Source organism: Oryx dammah, unplaced genomic scaffold (genome assembly GCF_014754425.2).
Source record: "Oryx dammah isolate SB20612 unplaced genomic scaffold, SCBI_Odam_1.1 HiC_scaffold_7, whole genome shotgun sequence".
Taxonomy (NCBI): Eukaryota; Metazoa; Chordata; class Mammalia; order Artiodactyla; family Bovidae; genus Oryx; species Oryx dammah.
In genome coordinates, this window is record NW_024070191.1 from 7,239,012 (window position 1) to 7,246,992 (window position 7,981).

Genomic DNA, 7,981 nt, shown 5'->3' on the forward strand with positions numbered 1-7,981 from the left:
GCACTTGGTCTATCAGATCTAATCTCTTGAATCTATTTGTCACTTCCACTGTATAATGGTAAGGGATTTGATTTAGATCATACCTGTATGGTCTAGTGATTTTCCCTACTTTCTTCAATTTAAGTCTGAATTTGGCAATAAGGAGTTCATGGATCTGAGCCGTAGTCAGGCTCCTGGTCTTGTTTTTGCTGACTGTATAGAGCTTCTCCATCTTTGGCTGCAAAGAATATAATCAGTCTGATTCGATGTTGGCCATCTGGTGATGTCCATGTATGGAGTCTTCTCTTGTGTATTGGAAGAGAATGTTTGCTATGACCAGTGTGTTCTCTTGACAAACCTCCAGTAGCCTTTGACCTTCTTTGTTTTGTACTCCAAGGCCAAGTTTACCTGTTACTCCAGGTATTTCTTGACTTCCTACTTTTGCATTCCAGTCCCCTATAATGAAAAGGACATCTTTTGGGGAAGTTAGTTCTAGAAGGTCATGTAGGTCTTCATAGAACTGTTCAACTTTAGCTTCTTCAGCATTCCTTGTTGGGGCATAGATTTGAATTACTGTGATATTGAATAGTTTGCCTTGGAAATGAACAGAAATGATTCTGTTGTTTTTGAGATCGCATACAAGTACTGTATTTTGGACTCTTTTGTTTACTATGATGGCCATTCCATTTCTTCTAAGGGATTCTTGCCCACAGTAGTAGATATAATGATCATCTCAGTTAAATTCACCCATTCTAGTCCATTTTAGCTCACTGATTCCTAAAATGTCGATGTTCACTGAGTGCATAGCTCAGTTCAGTTCGGTCACTCAGACATGTCTGACTCTTTGCGACCCCGTGGACTGTAGCACGCCAGGCTTCCTTGTCCATCACCAACTCCTGGAGCTTACTCAAACTCATGTCCATCAAGTCGGTGATGCCATCCAACCACCTCATCCTCTGTGGTCCCTGTCTCCTCGCACCTTCAATCTTTTCCAGAATCAGGATCTTTACAAATGAGTCAGTTCTTTGTTTCAGGTGGCCAAAGTACTGGAGCTTCAGCTTCAGCATCAGTCCTTCCAATGAATATTCAGGACTGATTTCCTTTAGGATGGACAGATTGGAAGTCCTTGCAGTCCAACGGACTCTCAAGAGTCTTCTCCAAAACCACAGTTCAAAAGCATCAATTCTTTGGTGCTCAGCTTTCTTCACAGTCCAACTCTCACATCCATACATTACTACTGGAAAAACCATAGCCTTGACTCGATGGACCTTTGTTGGCAAAGTAATGTCTTTGCTTTTTTTAAAAAATTTTTATTTTTACTTTATTTTACTTTACAATACTGTATTGGTTTTGCCATACATTGACATGAATCCACCACGGGTGTACATGCGTTCCCAAACATGAACCCCCCTCCCATCTCCCTCCCCATAACATCTCTATGGGTCATCCCTGTGCACCAGCCCCAAGCATCCTGTATCCTGCATTGGACATAGACTGGCGATTCATTTCTTACATGATAGTATACATGTTTCAATGCCATTCTCCCAAATCATCCCACCCTCTCCCTCTCCCTCTGAGTCCAAAAGTCTGCTCTATACATCTGTGTCTCTTTTGCTGTCTTGCATACAGGGTCATCATTGCCATCTTTCTAAATTCCATATATATGTGTTAGTATACTGTATTGGTGTTTTTCTTTCTGGCTTACTTCGCTCTGTATAATTGGCTCCAGTTTCATCCATCTCATTAGAACTGATTCAAATGTATTCCTTTTAATGGCTGAGTAATACTCCATTGTGTATATGTACCACAGCTTTCTTATCCATTCATCTGCTGATGGACATTTAGGTTGTTTCCATGTCCTGGCTATTATAAACAGTGCTGCGATGAACACTGGGGTACATGTGTCTCTTTCAATTCTGGTTTCCTCTGTGTGTATGCCCAGCAGTGGGATTGCTGGGTCATAAGGCAGTCTATTTGCAATTTTTTAAGGAATCTCCACACTGTTCTCCATAGTGGCTGTACTAGTTTGCATTCCCACCAACAGTGTAAGAGGGTTCCCTTTTCTCCACACCCTCTCCAGCACTTATTGCTTGCAGACTTTTCGATCGCAGACATTCTGACTGGTGTGAAGTGGTACCTCATTGTGGTTTTGATTTGCATTTCTCTGATAATGAGTGATGTTGAGCATCTTTTCGTGTGTTTGTTAGCCATCCATATGTCTTCTTTGGAGAAATGTCTACTTAGTTTTTTGGCCCATTTTTTGATTGGGTCATTTGTTTTTCTGGAATTGAGCTGCAGGAGTTGCTTGTATATTTTTCAGATTAGTTGTTTGTCAGTTGCTTCATTTGCTATTATTTTCTCCCATTCAGAAGGCTGTCTTTTCACCTTGCTTATATTTTCCTTTGTTGTGCAGAAGCTTTTAATTTTAATTAGATCCCATTTGTTTATTTTTGCTTTTATTTCCAGAATTCTGGGAGGTGGATCATAGAGGGTCCTGCTGTGATTTATGTTGGAGAGTGTTTTGCCTATGTTCTCCTCTAGGAGTTTTATAGTTTCTGGTCTTACATTTAGATCTTTAATCCATTTTGAGTTTATTTTTGTGTGTGGTGTTAGAGAGTGATCTAGTTTCATTCTTTTACAAGTGGTTGACCAGTTTTCCCAGCACCACTTGTTAAAGAGATTGTCTTTACTCCATTGTATATTCTTGCCTCCTTTGTCAAAGATAAGGTTTCCATATGTGTGTGGATTTAACTCTGGGCTTTCTATTTTATTCTATTGATCTATATTTCTGTCTTTGTGCCAGTACCATACTGTCTTGATGACTGTGGCTTTGCAGTAGAGCCTGAAGTCAGGCAAGTTGATTCCTCCAGTTCCATTCTTCTTTCTCAAGATTGCTTTGGCTATTTGAGTTTTTTTGTATTTCCATACAAATCTTGAAATTATTTGTCCTAGCTCTGTGAAAAATATCGCTGGTAGCTTGATAGGGATTGCATTGAATCTGTAGATTGCTTTGGGAAGTATACTCATTTTCACTATATTGATTCTTCCAATCCATGAACATGGTATATTTCTCCATCTATTAGTGTCCTCTTTGATTTCTTTCATCAGTGTTTTATAGTTTTCTTTATATAGGTCTTTAATTTCTTTAGGTAGATTATATTCCTAAGTATTTTATTCTTTTCTTTGCAATGGTGAATGGAATTGTTTCCTTAATTTCTTTTTCTACTTTTTCATTATTAGTGTATAGGAATGCAAGGGATTTCTGTGTGTTGATTTTATATCCTGAAACTTTACTATATTCATTAATTAGCTCTAGTAATTTTCTGGTGGAGTCTTTAGGGTTTTCTATGTAGAGGATCATGTCATCTGCAAACAGTGAGAGTTTTACTTCTTCTTTTCCAGTTTGGATTCCTTTTATTTCTTTTTCTGCTCTTATTGCTGTGGCCAAAACTTCCAGAACTATGTTGAATTGTAGCAGTGAAAGTGGGCACCCTTGTCTTGTTCCTGACTTTAGGGGAAATGCTTTCAATTTTTCACCATTGAGGATAATGTTTGCTGTGGGTTTGTCATATATAGCTTTTCTTATGTTGAGGTATGTTCCTTCTATTCCTGCTTTCTGGAGGGTTTTTATCATAAATGGATGTTGAATTTTGTCAAAGGCCTTCTCTGCATCTATTGAGATAATCATATGGCTTTTATTTTTCAATTTGTTAATGTGGTGAATTACACTGATTGATTTGTGGATATTGAAGAATCCTTGCATCTCTGGGATAAAGCCCACTTGGTCATGGTGTATGATCTTTTTAATGTGTTGTTGGATTCTGATTGCTACAATTTTGTTGAGGATTTTTGCATCTATGTTCATCAGTGATATTGGCCTGTAGTTTTCTTTTTTTGTAGCATCTTTGTCAGGTTTTGGTATTAGGGTGATGGTGGCCTCATAGAATGAGTTTGGAAGTTTACCTTCCTCTGCAATTTTCTGGAAGAGTTTGAGTAGGATAGGTGTTAGCTCTTCTCTAAATTTTTGGTAGAATTCAGCTGTGAAGCCGTCTGGACCTGGGCTTTTGTTTGCTGGAAGATTTCTGATTACAGTTTCAATTTCTGTATTTGTGATGGGTCTGTTAAGATTTTCTGTTTCTTCCTGGTTCAGTTTTGGAAAGTTGTACTTTTCTAAGAATTCATCCATTTCTTCCACGTTGTCCATTTTATTGGCATATATTTGCTGATAGTAGTCTCTTATGATCCTTTGTATTTCTGTGTTGTCTGTTGTGATCAATCCATTTTCATTTCTAATTTTATTGATTTGATTTTTCTCTCTTTGTTTCTTGATGAGTCTCGCTAATGGTTTGTCAATTTTATTTATCCTTTCAAAGAACCAGCTTTTGGCTTTGTTGATTTTTGCTATGGTCTCTTTTGTTTCTTTTGCATTTATTTCTGCCCTAGTTTTTAAGATTTCTTTCCTTCTACTAACTCTGAGGTTTGCCATTTCTTCCTTTTCTAGTTGCTTTAGGTGTAGAGCTAGGTTATTTATTTGACTTTTTTCTTGTTTCTTGAGGTATGCCTGTATTGCTATGAACTTTCCTCTTAGCACTGCTTTTATAGTGTCCCACAGGTTTTGGGTTGTTGTGTTTTCATTTTCATTTGTTTCTATGCATATTTTGATTTCTTTTTTGATTTCTTCTGTGATTTGTTGGTTATTCAGAAGCGTGTTGTTCAGCCTCCATATGTTGGGATTTTTAATAGTTTTTCTCCTGTAATTGAGATCTAATCTTAATGCATTATGGTCAGAAAAGATGCTTGGAATGATTTTGATTTTTAAAAATTTATCAAGGTTAGATTTATGGCCCAGGATGTGATCTATCCTGGAGAAGGTTCTGTGAGCACTTGAGAAAAAGGTAAAATTCATTGTTTGGGGGTGAAATGTCCTATAGATATCAATTAGGTCTAACTGGTCTATTGTATCATTTAAAGTTTGTGTTTCTTTGTTAATTTTCTGTTTAGTTGATCTGTCCATAGGTGTGAGTGGGGTATTAAAGTCTCCTGCTATTATTGTGTTATTGTTAATTTCCCCTTTCATACTTGTTAGCATTTGTCTTACATATTGTGGTGCTCCTATATTGGGTGCATATATATTTATAATTGTTATATCTTCTTCTTAGATTGATCCTTTGATTATTATGTAGTGGCCTTCTTTGTCTCTTTTCACAGCCTTTGTTTTAAAGTCTATTTTATCGGGTATGAGTATTGCCACTCCTGCTTTCTTTTGGTCTCTATTTGCATGGAATATCATTTTCCAGCCCTTCACTTTCAGTCTGTATGTGTCCCTTTTTTTGAGGTGGGTCTCTTGTAAGCAGCATATAGAGGGTTCTTGTTTTTGTATCCATTCAGGCAGTCTTTGCCTTTTGGTTGGGGCATTCAACCCATTAACGTTTAAGGTAATTATTGATAAGTATGATCCCGTTACCATTTACTTTATTGTTTTGGGTTCAGGTTTATACACCCTTTTTGTGTTTCCTGTCTAGAGAATATCCTTTAGCATTTGTTGGAGAGCTGGTTTGTTGGTGCTGAATTCTCTCAGCTTTTGCTTGTCTGTAAAGCTTTTGATTTCTCCTTCGTATTTGAATGAGATCCTTGCTGGGTACAGTAATCTGGGCTGTAGGTTATTTTCTTTCATCACTTTAAGTATGTCTTGCCATTCCCTCCTGGCCTGAAGAGTTTCTATTGAGAGATCAGCTGTTATCCTTATGGGATTCCCCTTGTGTGTTATTTGTTGTTTTTCCCTTGCTGCTTTTAATATTTGTTCTTTGTGTTTGATCTTTGTTAATTTGATTAATATGTTTCTTGGGGTGTTTTGCCCTGGGTTTATCCTATTTGGAACTTTCTGGGTTTCTTGGACTTGGATAATTATTTCCTTCCCCATTTTAGGGAAGTTTTCAACTATTATCTCCTCAAGGATTTTCTCATGGTCTTTCTTTTTGTCTTCTTCTGAGACTCCTATAATTCGAATGATGGAGCGTTTCATATTGTCCTGGAGGTCTCTGAGATTGTCTTCATTTCTTTTAATTTGTTTTTCTTTTATCCTCTCTGCTTCATTTATTTCTACCATTCTAACTTCTATTTCACTAATCCTATCTTCTGCCTCCGTTATTCTACTATTTGTTGCCTCCAGAGTGTTTTTGATCTTATTTATTGTGTTATTCATTGTATATTGACTCTTTTTTATTTCTTCTAGGTCCTTGTTAAACCTTTCTTGCATCTTCTCAATACTTGTCTCCAGGCTATTTATCTGTGATTCCATTTTGATTTCAAGATTTTGGATCATTTTCACTATCAATATTTGGAATTCTTTCTCAGGTAGATTCCCTATCTCTTCCTCTTTGGTTTGGTTGGCATTTCTCCTGTTCCTTTACCTGCTGAGTATTCCTCTGTCTCTTCATCTTGGTTATATTGTTGCGTTTGGGGTGGCCTTTCTATATTCTGGGAATTTGTGGAGTTCTCTTTATTATGGAGTTTCCTCACTGTGGGTGGGGTTGTATCAGTGGCTTGTCAAGGTTTCCTGGTTAGGGAGGCTTGTGTTGGAGTTCTGGTGGGTGGAGCTGGGTTTATTCTCTCTGGAGTGCAATGGAGTGACCAGTAATGGGTTATGAGACGTCAATGGTTTTGGAGTAACTTTGAGCTGCCTGTATATTGAAGCTCAGGGATGTGTTCCTGTGTTGCTGGAGAATTTGTGTGGTATGTCTTGCTTTGGAACTTGTTGGCCCTTGGGTGGAGCTTGGTTTCAGTGTAGGTATGGAGGTGTCTGATGAGCTCCTATTGATTAATGTTTCCTGAATTCAGGAGTTCTCTGATGTTCTCAGGCTTTGGACTTAAGCCTCCTGCTTCTGGTTTTCAGTTTTATTTTTACAGTAGCCTCTAGGCTTCTCCACCTATACAGCACCGATGATAAAACGTCTAGGTTAAAGATGAAAAGTTTCTCCACATTGAGGGACACCCAGAGAGGTTCACTGAGTTACATGGAGAAAAGGGAGGGGGTAGTTAGAGGTGACTGGAATGAGATGCGGTGAGATCAAAAGAGGAGAGAGCAAGCTAGCCAGTAATCACTTCCTTATGTGCGCTCCACAGTCTGGACCGCTCAGAGGTATTCACGGAGTTATACAGGGAAGAGCAGAGGGAGGAAGCAGACAGAGGTGGCCAGGAGGATAAAAGAGGGAAATGAAAAGGAGAGAGACAAATCCAGCCAGTAACCAGTTCCTTAGATGTTCTCCACCGTCTGGAACACACAGAGATTCACAGAGTTGGATAGAGAAGAGGAGGGGGAGGGAAGAGACAGAGGCCACCTGGTGGAGAAAAAGGAGTGTCCAAAGTGGGAGAGAGTGGTCAAGCCAGTAATCTCACTCTCAGGTAAAATTGGGTAGTGAATTTTGGGTTTTTAAATGTACAAAATCGACGACAAAAACCAAAAAGCAAAGATTAAAAATCTAGAGTAGAGGTTGGATTTTCAAAAATACAATATTAAAGAACAGAAGAAAGAAAAAGAAAAAAAAAAAAACAAGAAAACAAAAGAAAACAAAAAAAAAACAAAGCCATAAGAATTATTAAAAAACACCAACAATAACCACACAAAGACTATATATGGTGTTTGCTTTAAAAAAGTCTTTTTTTTTTTAAAAGTAATAGTAGGTTATAGAAATAAAAACTAGAGGAAAAATAGAGGACTTAACAATTTAAAAAAGTTAGAAAAAAAAAGAAGAAAAAGAAAAGAAGAAAAAACAACCCCACAACAGCTTCAACAAAAAAACAAAAAGGAATGATTGTAAAAATAGTAAAGATATATCTGGCCCTTTCTCTGGTGTTGTGGGCAGTGTGGGGTCATTTCCAAGGCGGCTCCCTCTGTTAACTTCTTCTGTTTGCTGGTCTCTTCAGTGTCTGATTTCCGTCCTGACACGGGGTGGAGGGGGGGGGGCGGTGGTGGACACTTTTTTTTTTTTTAGGCTCACTTGTT